The 12,266-nt window shown below is 51.5% G+C and overlaps 1 protein-coding gene across 1 annotated transcript in view; it reads left to right on the forward strand.

Annotated features, from left to right (window-relative positions):
* Window positions 1-625: 625 nt before the first annotated feature.
* Window positions 626-12,266, forward strand: part of LOC125442924 (chordin-like protein 1) — a 62,369-nt gene continuing 50,728 nt past the window's right edge. Inside the window, exon 1 of the mRNA XM_048514711.1 lies at window positions 626-967. The gene's annotated coding sequence lies outside the window, so the exon portion shown is untranslated. The remainder of the gene's footprint in view (window positions 968-12,266) is intronic.

A 12,266-nucleotide genomic window follows, 5' to 3' on the forward strand; every position in this document is an offset into this window, starting at 1 on the left:
GGTCCTTATGGGCAAAAGCGCCACCTGGCCTCGCGTTGGTGAGTGACCTGGTGCCCGCGGGCACCGTGTTGGGGACCCCCTTTCTAGGGGCACAACAACCTTGCCAGGAACAAAAGGGGGAGGGGGGGCAGCCCTGCCATTCCCTCTCCCGGGGACCCCGGGAAAGTGGAGATGTGGTGATGTGGTGGATCTTGCTCTTCGCTCAGGCCTCTGCGACCCACCGGTTCAGCAAAGCAACGGGGTGGGGGGTGGGGATTAATAAAACAAGCATGTTAGGGAAAGGTGTCTGTGGGGGGGGGGGGTGATAGGAGACCTGATGGGACGGCGAAGAGGGGGGGGGGTCCGATCTTGCCTATTCTTTGCCCCTTTCCCCCGGCGTCTCTTGTTCACAATACTCCCCCCTCCCAGCAACACACACACAGACACACAGACACACACAACACCCCGCCCTTTCCTCCTGCCCCCCCCCCAGAGAGAACGGGCGGCTCCACCCCCCCCGCACCTTCGTCGAATCGCCATTTGCGTGCCAAGCCGAGCGAGGGGGCGCGGGAGGGAGGCGGGTCTGGGCAGCCCCCCCCCCCCCCCGCCGCCGCCGCCGCCTTCAGTCTGGCCCCGGCAGCCGCCGAGGAAGCCTCGCCTCCGCAGACCCCCCGCGCCCCTGAAGGGCTGCCCCCACCCCACCCCAACCCACCCACCCCCACCCTGCTGCGCGGGGGTCTCCCTGGAGGAGGGCGGGCAGCAGCAGCAGCAGCAGCAGCAGGTGTCGCCCGTCGCCCTCCGGGCTCCACAGAGCTCGGCGCCGCTCCGTCCCCGCCGCCCGCCTGCAGGTGGCTCCTCGGGGGCAAAAGGGCCCGCGGGGCCGCCGAGGGAGGGAGCCGGGAGAGCGGCGCCTGCGCCTGAGACGGACCCCCCGGGAGCCTCCCGACGGTGACCCGGGCGCCGCCGCCGCCTGAAGCCCAGCAGACCGGTGAGCGGGCGGGGGGGGGGGGATCGGCTGTCTCGCTTGCGGATCCGGGTCCATCCCGGCGGGGGGGCTCCAGCTGGTTGGTTGGGGGGGGGGTGCCACACGGGAGGGGGGGGCTTCGCCGGAGCTCGGGCTGCTGCGCTGCGTTCCCATCCAGACCTCTCTAGGAAGGTCCCCCCATTCCCCCCCCCCCCCCCACGCCTTAAGCGACGCCGTCGAGCCCGTCCTTGTCCCGCGGGCTTCGCAACAGCCGGTGCTGAGATCCTCCGCCTCACTCGCTGGGAAAGTCCGTCCCGTCGGTTCAAGGGGGCTTACTCGCGAGTAAGGAGGGAGACGGCGCGTTCCCCTGGCCTCTGAGCAAGCGGCGTGCGGGGCCAACCAGAACGCGCGCCCCGCAGCCGAATTTGCGCTCCCGGAGTAGCTGCCCTGCGCTTTGACGCTTCTGCCGGCTGGTCTCGCCCTCCTCCCACCCACCCCAGTTGGGCTCACCAGTTTGGGGAAAGATCGCAGCCAAGTCTGGATCGCAGCCATGCATGATAGAAAGTCAGGATTGTCACCATGCTGCCTAGGAGCCATTTCCCCCATAGCAGCCATTAGAAGTGATGCCGTTGCAGGGTGGATCCCCCCCCCCCCTCCAAAAACAGCATCACTTTCAATGTTGGTTAAACTAGGGAGCCCTGGGTGTGTTCAGATGTGTGCGTTGGGACATGTTCTATAATGTGATGGTGGCTTTTGAGATGACCTGGTGCAAAAAAATGTTGTTTGGTCGTGGGGGGGGGGGGAAGGGACGCTGCCCATATTGGGGGGGGGGAGGCAAAACTCAGATTTTGTCCTGGGCTCCATTTTCCCTAGCTATGCCACTGAACCCTGCCCAGCCAGCTTCTCCCCCTGGGAGCCTGAGCCACTGGAGTGTCGGAGAAAGATGTGGGAAGGCACTAGGGCGGGGGCAGGGGGTGGGGAACCCTCGAACTCAAGCCCTGAGCCAAGCCCGACCCGGCTTTGCGTTTCCCAAGTGGATTCCGCACTGCATATCTATCACGAGATGCAAGCGTGGAAAAATGAACTCGTTTTGGAATATGCGGTGCGGACTCACACCCGGCTCCGGGGCAAAACAGCTGAGCTTTTGTTCTGGGAGATCCTTGCTGGTTGGAGGAAACTGGGCGCTGGAAGAACTGACTCCCAGGTCCAGTCTAGGAGACCATTCTTTCTGGGCCGGTCCCGGTACTTAAAAGAGCGAAAGCCCTAGCACTGTTTGAGTGACCTGGGTGCATAATGTGCACTATAGTAGACAATGGCCATAATGTATATGTTTCAAGTAATGTGCATGATGTATAATGTGCAGCAGGTATTGGGGGGTGGCTGGGGGTGGTTTCCGGATGCCACCAAATGCCCCAGATTTGGAAAAACACCCGTGGTGACAACGTGATGCTGCTCAAATAAAGAACTCCGGCAAACAGGGAGATGGTCAGACCATGAAAGTCTGCTTTGGGCTTCACCCTTAAAATAATCTCCATGTCTAGGAGAAGGTTATTGGGAGGATATGTGATTTCTGTCCTGACTTGGAGGGTCACCCGGTTAGGAACTGTGGACAGAACTCTTCTCCTGACCCCCCACCCCACCCCAATGCATTATCATCCTCGGACCATGCTATTGCTAGGGTAGTTGCTCTGCAGTAGAAGAGCGAGGTTCGAATTCAGGAGCACCTTAAAAACCCAACAGGATTTTCGAAGGTAAAGCTCTGCCAAAGAAAGTTGAAAGCTTCTACCCCGGAGATCACAAAGGTATTATTTGTAGCTGTTTGCTTCCGCGCTTTTGCTACAGATAGCATTCTCATTATTGCTTGCAACCGTCTTACAATAATAGGTTAAAGTGATGTAGCGCCGCTTCTGATGGCAGTGGAGGGCCCATGGCTCAGTGGCAAAGCATCTGCTTTGCGCCCAGAAGGTCGCAGGTTTGGTCCTCCAGCATCTCCAATTAACAGAGATCCAATGGGAGAGAATGTGAAAGGCCTCTGCTTGAGACCTTGGAAAGCAGCTGCCCGTTGGAGTAGACCAGGGGTCTGCGACCTGTGGCTCTCCAGATGTGCATGGACTACAAATCCCATCAGCCCCTGTCAGCATGGCCAGGCTCAATAAAGGCAGCTTCATGTGTTCAGCATTTCAAAAGCCCATGAACTGACTACAGGTTTGTGCGGGGGGGTTGGGGGGGGGGTCGGAAGAAGAAGAAGAGTTTGGATTTATATCCCCCCTTTCTCTCCTGCAGGAGACTCAAAAGAGGCTGACAATCTCCTTACCCTTCCCCCCTCACAACAAACACTCTGTGAGGTGGGTGGGGCTGAGAGAGCTCCAAGAAGCTGTGACTAGCCAAAGGTCACCCAGCTGGCGTGTGTGGGAGTGTACAGACTAATCTGAATTCCCCAGATAAGCCTCCACAGCTCAGGCGGCAGAGCTGGGAATCAAACCCGGTTCCTCCAGATTAGATACACGAGCTCTTAACCTCCTACGCCACTGCTGCTCCTATTGTTAGGGTAAAAACACGTCCAGGAGCCCCACTTGAGCCTGGGAGCAGACTCAAAGCTCTCACAGTCGGAGAGCTCCGTGTTTCTATTCCCAAATGATATTCTGCTTGAGAAAGAACTCTTTTGAGTTCTATGTACTGTCAAAGGCTCTCCCAGCTGGAATCAACTGAGTATTGTGGGTTTTCCAGTCTGTGTGGTCATGGTCTGGTAGTTCTTGCTCCTAATGTTTTGCCCACATCGATGGATATAATTTAAAGTGCCAGCCATAGATGCAAGGAAAACGGGAGGAGCAAAAACTACCGGACCATGGCCACACAGCCTGGAAAACCCACAACACCCACCCGAGATTCATGGCTGAGCAGAAGTTCAGGGCAAACCCCTACACCTACATCCATATTTATTGGGTACTCTTTGTATTCAATGGGTATTCATTGGGTACTGCCAATTGACCATGGCAGCAGGGGCTGATGAGAATTGTAGTCCATGAACATCTGAAGTACCAGAGTTGGACACCCCGGGTTAGAAGAAGAAGAAGAGTTTGGATGTATATCCCCCCTTTCTCTCCTGTAGGAGACTCAAAGGGGCTTACAATCTCCTTGCCCTTCCCCGCTCACAACAAACACCCTGTGAGGTAGGTGGGGCTGAGAGAGCTCCGAGAAGCTGTGACTCGCCCAAGGTCACCCAGCTGGCGTGTGTGGGAGTGCCCAGGCTAACCTGAATTCCCCAGATAAGCCTCCAGATAAGGAGATAGAGTCTCAGACTAGGAGAGGAGAGGACTGCTACTGAGATCATAACATGGAGGTGGGTAGAATGATACTGCAAGTGGTTCTGGGTCCTCATTGGGGGAGAAAAGAGGGGTACAAATGAAATAAAAATAAAATACATATTTCAGGCACCAAAAATCACTCCTCAGCAGGGTTTCCAAGTCCTGCCTCTGGAGCAGCCCTGGATTTCCTTGGAGGCCTCCCGTCCAAGAATGAACCAGGGTCAACTGTAGCTAGCAGCCAGGATCTGATGTGATCGAGATAGCCTGAGCGCTGCCACCACCACCACCTGGCCTGGGAAATTATTTATTTGAAAATCTGTTTATGATGACGCTAGACTTTGCAAGTCACAGTCTCTTTCAACTGAAATCCCCACATTTGCATAACGGAGAGAACATAGTTGTTGGGGATGAAGCAGGCATGTTAAAATCCCCCCCCCCCCCGGCAGATGTTTACAATTGGCCATGCTGGCAGAAGCTGATGGGAATTGTAGTCTGTTAGCATCTGGAAAGGCAGAGTTTGACACCCCTGCTGTAGAGTAAACCTTCACCCTGAGGGCTTATCCACATCAGGAGGTCCATCAGGAAATTGTCCAGAGCAAAACTTTACTCAAGGAGCAGCAGAGGTGTAGGAGGTGAAGAGCTCGTGTATCTAATCTGGAGAAACGGGGTTTGATTCCCAGCTCTGCCGCCTGAGCTGTGGAGGCTTATCTGGGGAATTCAGATTAGCCTGTGCACTCTCCCACATGCCAGCTGGGTGACCTTGGGTTACTCACAGCTTCTCGGAGCTCTCTCAGCCCCACCCACCTCACAGGGTGTTTGTTGTGAGGAGGGAAGGGCAAGGAGATTGTCAGCCCCTTTGAGTCTCCTGCAGGAGAGAAAGGGGGGATATACATCCAATCTCCTCCTCCTCCTCCTCCTCCTCTTCTTCTTCTTCTCCTCCTCCTCCTCTCCTCCTCCTCCTCTTCTCGTTCTCCTTCTCGTTCTCCTTCTCGTTCTCCTTCTCGTTCTCCTTCTCGTTCTCCTTCTCGTTCTTCTTCTTCTTCTTCTTCTTCTTCTTCTTCTTCTTCTTCTTCTTCTTCTTCTTCTTCTTCTTCTTCTTCTTCTTCTTCTTCTTCTTCTTCTTCTTCTTCTTCAAGTGTGGAAGTGATGCAAGGCCTGCCCCCTCAGGGATGCCAGAACGGAAAGACTTCTGGGTGCATTGTGACCCTAGTATTTATTTATTTTGCCGTTCTGGAGTGCAACTAATTCAGTGCGCTGGTCCCTGCGGAAATCACAGCATCGGTGCATGCGCCTGCTGAGCTGCTCATAATAGTTGTATGCGCAGCCCATGTCCAAATGGTGCAGCTCATGCACAAAGGAGAACATGATGTCAGCAACCAAAGTATTGCTTCGTTTTGCTTCGTTTTCTTTTGAGCATTTCTTTCTGTAATTCTGGTTTAGTGCTGAAGACCAAACCAAGCGGGAGATTTCACAAGGATATTAATTTAAGACAACTAGCTAGTATACGCTGGGAATGTTCAGGGAGAGCGGCGGGAGGATAATACATTCTCTTCCCACACACACATACATGATTTTTCAGACATTATATGAGTCAGAAGCGTCTATATTCCAGGTTAGCTCCCTAGTTCTGTCGTGCATTCCAAGTGACTCCTGCAATTAAATAGGCTTTTGGGTGCTGTGTGGTTTCCGGGCGGTATGGCCATGTTCTAGCAGCATTCTCTCCTGACGTTTCGCCTGCATCTGTGGCTGGCATCTTCAGAGGATCCTCTGAAGATGCCAGCCAGAGATGCAGGCGAGACATCAGGAGAGAATGCGGCTAGAACACGGCCATACAGCCCGGAAACCACACAGCACCCAAGTGATTCCGGCCGTGAAAGCCTTCGACAATACATTAAATAGGCTTTTGTTTTGGGCATGCTGGCCAGAAGCACGATTCCTCAAGCTCGAAAGAGGGTGATAATGGTTTGCCTTCGAGCCTCCCTTCCTCCTTTGAGTGAACTTCATTTGCTCTCCTCTGCTTTGTTATGGTTCTTGGTCGCACTAGTGTGCGATGGACTCAGCGCTGGGAAATGTTCGCAAAAGGTCCATCGTTATGATAGAGATGGCATGCGAGCGTAGGTACGGCGTATTTTTCTTACAGATGCCTGGGAGACATTAACAAAATATACAATCTTACGGCAGGAGGAGTATTTGCCGAGGCTGGGTGCTCTTGTATATAGTAAGGACTTGTTAGGGAAAGCCCAGCTCACCTCCGAGATCCCAATTTGCAAAGACTCGGGGGCAAACATACAGAGTGTTGGTTGTTAGCGATGGCTTTTTCGTGCGTGCAGTTGCACGAGGAGGGGAGTTTTTTTCCAAAACAAGTCGTCAAGTGTGTCTGATCTGCTTTGGAATCTCTGATGCCTCCTTTAATCCACCTAAAAAATGTTGCTTAAAAATAGCAATGCTCTGAAGCCAAAATATCCACAATATGATCCGGGGAAGTTGCAGGCCGTGAGACTCTGTACGTGTCTGTCTGTTCTCTTAAAGTCTGGATTTCTCAGTATTGTACTAAAATATCCATTGGGTACACTTTTACCTAGAAATGAGGGTTTTTTTTAAAAAAAATGTGGTGCTCCGTTCCCTTTCTGGCATGCGTTATTTCTGTTGTTTTGTCTTGTGGACATACAAGTTAGAATTCTTTTCCCTCCCCCCACCCCCCCATTGGTGCAGTTGTTAATGAATTGCTGACAAATCAAAGACAAAGCTTTTGATCAACTAAAAGGATGCCCTCGGTTGGGCAGCAAGCTTTTAAAAATCGTTTTTAAATACAGATCTGTACAAATTGTGCAAACAGCCAGAACCCCCTTAGAAGAGGCGGTTCTTCCGCAATAAGGCCAAACAAGTGGGGAGACTTTCTGATGACGCCTGGCCGGTCTTTGCTCATGTCGAAATCGACTCAGATTGAATCAGTCGCATGATTTGAGTAAAAAAAAACCCTCAAATTATTATTCTATACACACAAACATGATTTTAATGAGGTTGAGTGCATGCTGAAATGAACAGCACTGTTGAAATTAACAGCACTGAACCTTTCAACTTTGGCAGGCTCAAGAAGATAAGACTTGGAACGGTTGGTTGAGCTGATTTTGGATTTAGGGCACTGGTCATTTACAGTCCCTCCTAAATCTTTGTCCCCTTCCGCACATGCAGAATCGTGCACTTTCAGTCCACCTTCACAATTGTTTGCAAGTGGATTTTGCTATTCTGCACGGTAAAATCCAGCAGCAGCGTGCATTGAAAGTGGATTGAAAGTGCATGATTCTACATGTGTGGAAGGGGCCTCGGACTGGTTTGTGGTCACAGTGTTACCGCTGCTGCTCGGGTAACATTAAGTGATTTCAGCTCAGGCAACATAGTGAGGCGCAGGAAGACGATGTTCTTCAAAAGTAAAGTATTTTATTCGGAAGTGGTTGCTACAGCTCGGGCAGGGGAATCGCGCTTTCGTAGCCAAGCGCTAGAACTTTTATACACACACATCAAAAGGGGCAAGGGGGCAGGTAAGGGGGCAGGTCCCTTACCTTGCAACAATAAGGAAACATCAACACATAAAAGAAAAGGTACAATTACAACTTTGTGAATGGGACCATGAGATCTCGCTGTCAGGCGTCTTCCTGCGAGACTTTACGATAGTGCTGAATGGAGAGCGGAGAGGGTCCGTTCATAAAACTGGGTGAGGCTGTTTAACACACCCAGGAATCTGGTTATCAGATGGGCTGCTTCCTTGAGTTGTGTCCTGAGGCTCCCGCGCCCCAGTCCCGCAACAAAAGAAAGTTCAAATGGTCCAATGGCGATCTTGGCACGTCCTTCAACGGCTGGGATATCTGGGGTGCCGTCATCAGATTCAATTTGTAAATCCAAAGGGGTCTTTGTTTTCGCTAAAGAGATCTACCGGGTGTTGGTCCAAACTGAATTCCAAGGCTAGCTTCCTTGGCCCTTAATATCAGCTGCTACAAGCTGCTGCTTTTTCCAACAGATACAGATTTCTAAAATAACATTTCTAAACTTAAAACATTAGAGGAAATCTTAAAGAACCTCCAATACAGTACAAGCACATATACATATAAGCATGAGTATCCTAAATTAACAGTAACAAAACCTTAAATCAACTGGAGAACCTAGCTAAAGCATAATCCTAAACATTGGGCAAATAATAAACCCTACACTGAGGGGACTTACATTAAACCTTAAAAAGGATAATAAAACAAGAAAAAACCACATAAAACATGGGCACAATCACATATATATGTCCTTTTCAAGCCTTATGGAGGCTTCTGGACCACACTGGTCTCTTTGCTCTGATCTTTAGCCAGTGTAGTTCAGCGACAGGCTCAGGAAAATATTTTTCCTATTTTCCTGTCGGTAACAACAGGGCAAAGGCTGTGGCTTACTGTGTTTCCCCGAAAATAAGACAGTGTCTTATATTAATTTTTGCTCCCAAAGATGCACTATGTCTTATTTTCAGGGGATGTCCTATTTTTCCGCTCCACAGCTGCATCCTCTGGTGTTCTGTTCGACGGGCATGCTTCCAAACAAAAACTTTGCTACGTCTTACTTTTGGGAGATGCCTTATATTTTGCACTTCTGCAAAACCTCTACTACGTCTTATTTTCCAGGGATGTCTTATATTTAAGGAAACAGGGTAGTAGTAGAGCATCTGCTTGGCATGCAGAAGGTCCCAGGTTCAGTTCCTGACATTCCCAGAGGGGAAAAAACTGGGTAAGAGGTGATGTGAAAGGCCTTAGCAAGTCCTATGGCGTCTTCCGCCCATGCAGAGTAATGCACCTTCAATCCACTTTCACAGTTGTTTGCAAGTGGATTTTGCTATTTCGCACAGTAAAATCCAGCTGCAACGTGCATTGAAAGTAGATTGAAAGTGCATTATTCTGCATGTGCGAAAGTGCCCTGAGAAGACATGACTCAGCTTGATGGATGTCATGACCCTATCTGGGCTCTTGCCATGCTTTCATGTCTTGGGGAGGTGATGGTGGCTGGGAGCAGAGGCGCAGCTAGGCCTGGTGCGCATCCTATATTTTCCACCACCCCATGCCCCCGCAGCGCCCCACCCCCACCCCCCTTCCCACACTTACCTTAGCTCCTTTCCTTTTTCTAGAACTATACTTCCCAGGAAATATACAGCCCCAAGGTCTCCTGGGAAATGTAGTTCCTCAGGCCGTTTTTACTGCGAACATGCCTTTTGCAGCCTGAAAAAGTTCTTGAAAAAGGAAAGGAACTAAGGTAAGTGTGGGAAGGGGGGGTGGGGGTGCCATGGGGGGAAGGGAGAGGGGCCTGGGGGCGATTTTCTGCGCCCCCCAGGTGTGCGCCCTGTGCACAGTGCACCCCCCTATCCCCTTGTGGCTCCGCCACTGGCTGGGAGAATGTGACACCTGATGCATGTGTATTCCTTTTGATTGCTTTGCATTGCATTAGGCTTAGCCTGCTGTTTAAAGTAACGGTGTCATTTCTCTGAGCCAGGCGGCACCCGGCTCCTTGTTGGACTCTGACCCGGGAGAAGCGGCTCAGCCTGGGAACGGAACACTGTTTCTCTTGGGGGGGGGGCTGTGGGAGGGGGTGAAGAGCAGGGTTTGAGTTAGCGGCAGGGATGTTTGAATTTCAGTTTCAGCCACGCTTGAGGGCAGCCTGTTTGTTACTCAGATGCAACAAACCGATTTTGTTTGAACCCGAGTCTGGCTATTGGGGAGGAGGCTGACAGCCACGGCAACGGATGACTGATTCACTACAAGACAGTCCCAGGTGTGCCTGTTTGCCTGGACTGAATTAAGTTTATATGAAGCAGCTGCCTACTGAGTCAAACTACTGGTCCAGTGTATACTAGTGGCGTAATGGCTAACAGCAGGTGCATTCTGATCTGGAGGAACCGGGTTTGATTCCCAGCTCTGCCGCCTGAGCTGTGGAGGCTTCTCTGGGGAATTCAGATTAGCCTGTGCACTCCCACACACGCCAGCTGGGTGACCTTGGGCTAGTCACAACTTCTCGGAGCTCTCTCAGCCCCACCCACCTCACAGGGTGTTTGTTGTGAGGGGAGGAAGGCAAGGAGATTGTCAGCCCCTTTGAGTCTCCTGCAGGAGAGAACGGGGGATATAAATCCAAACTCCTCCTCCTCCTCCTCCTCCTCCTCCTCCTCCTCTGATGGGCAGCAGCTCTCCAGCATTCTCTGCAAAGAAAAGTATTTTCCACTAGCTGCTACCTGAGAGCTTTAACTAGAGATGTCCGGGACTGAACTTGGGAAGTCCTGTAAGCAAAGCAAATGTTTCATCATTAAATCCTCACCTAGGGTTGCCAGCTCTTTCCTGGCTATCGGCGGCGGGTGGGGGTGGGGTGGGGGGGTTAGGATCAGTGGCGTAAAGGCAGTCCAAGGTAGGACTGGGCCTGCTAAAAGAAGGACCTCCTTGCAGGCCAGGGGATGGGGCTCACGGGTAGGGGGATGCCCCCAAGCCCCGCCCCCCACCTCGATGCACGCAAGCCAGAGCTTTTGAAAGCTGCCTGGCACAGGGGGTGGTGGGTGGGTGGGTGTGCCCTGAGAAGGAGTACCTTATGCTGCAAGATCTGAGAGCTTTTACTCTTGCAAGAAGTGCACATTTACCTTCTTCTGTCTTAGAAGGGAAATATCAAAAGATGCTGCAAGGTTATGTTCTTGCTCTCTGAATTCTGTAGAAACTATAGAGCATATGTTATTAAAGTGTCCCCTTTATGAGGAGGCAAGGAAAAAAAATGCCTGTCCCATCTACTACACAAGATGACATATTGTTCTGATAAAGTTTGTTGTGAAAAACTATTACAAGATAAGAAGGAGAATATTACTAAATGGGTAGCAAAATTCTGTCTATTCATTATGAAAAAGAAAAAAAAATGATCTGAATATGGTATCCCCCTTAGATATTTTTGTTTTGCTTAGTATTTTTATGCTGTTTGGTGTGTTTACAAAGTAGAATGATATATAGATGGATAGTGCTGGATTACGGGAGAGAGATCGGCATTCTTGTTTTGTTGTAGGTATTTTGGAGATTTGTAATATATCTGGTCATTGACTGTAAATAAAGTCTTCTTCTTCTAGAGAAGGAGTTGTCTCTGGGTGCCATTTCCTACCCATCCACCTCTGGTTAGGATTGCCAGTTCCAGGTTGGGTGACTCCCTACATATTTGTGGATGGAGGCTGGGGAGGTCCATTTGGGTGGGTGCTGCGGCAAAGAGCCCGCCCTCCAAAGCGGCCATTTTCTCTGTAGCCCGGAGACAAGCTGTAATGCCGGGGAATCCCCAGGCCCCTCCCACTTGGAGCCAGCACGCCTGTCACCATCTTTGCCTGAGGCCAGACCCACGACCCCCATCGCCACCCAGTGCTGTGGGCAAGCCTGGTCCCAGAGGTGGGATCCAGCAGGTTCTCACAGGTTCCCGAGAGCAGGTTACTAATTATTTGTGTGTGCCGAGAGGGGGTTACTAATTGGTGATTTTGCCACGTGATTTTTGCCTTAGTTCCGCCCCTCCTCTCAGCAGTAGCGCGCAGAACTTGAAGCAGTCTAGCAGGAGGTGCACCGGCGTGCGTGGCAGCCTGCGCCTGCGTGCATTCGTTTCCCGCCCAAGGACCGGCACAGCGGCTGCGTCCTTGCCACAGCCCCGCCCTGGAATGCCCCGCCCCCGGAATGCCCGGCCACGCCCTGTTGTGCCCCGCCCAGCTCTACACCACTGTTTGAATCCCACCAACATGGGAACCTGTTACTAAAATTTTTGGATCCCATCACTGCCTGGTCCTTCCTTTTCCTGTGATTTCTAGTCATTCAAGCCAAATTTTCCAGAAAAGCTGGTGTTGACAACTGTGGATTAACCCCCTCCCCCCCCCCGAACAATAAGGAAAATGGGAAAACAGCTGCACCGAGTCCAGCAAGCACTGTAGAGATCAGCAAGGTTTGGGAGATATTGGATCTATCACTGGGAAAAATAAATTGCTGGAGAGCAAACCAGGT

Source organism: Sphaerodactylus townsendi, linkage group LG13, assembly GCF_021028975.2.
Source record: "Sphaerodactylus townsendi isolate TG3544 linkage group LG13, MPM_Stown_v2.3, whole genome shotgun sequence".
Taxonomy (NCBI): domain Eukaryota; kingdom Metazoa; phylum Chordata; class Lepidosauria; order Squamata; family Sphaerodactylidae; genus Sphaerodactylus; species Sphaerodactylus townsendi.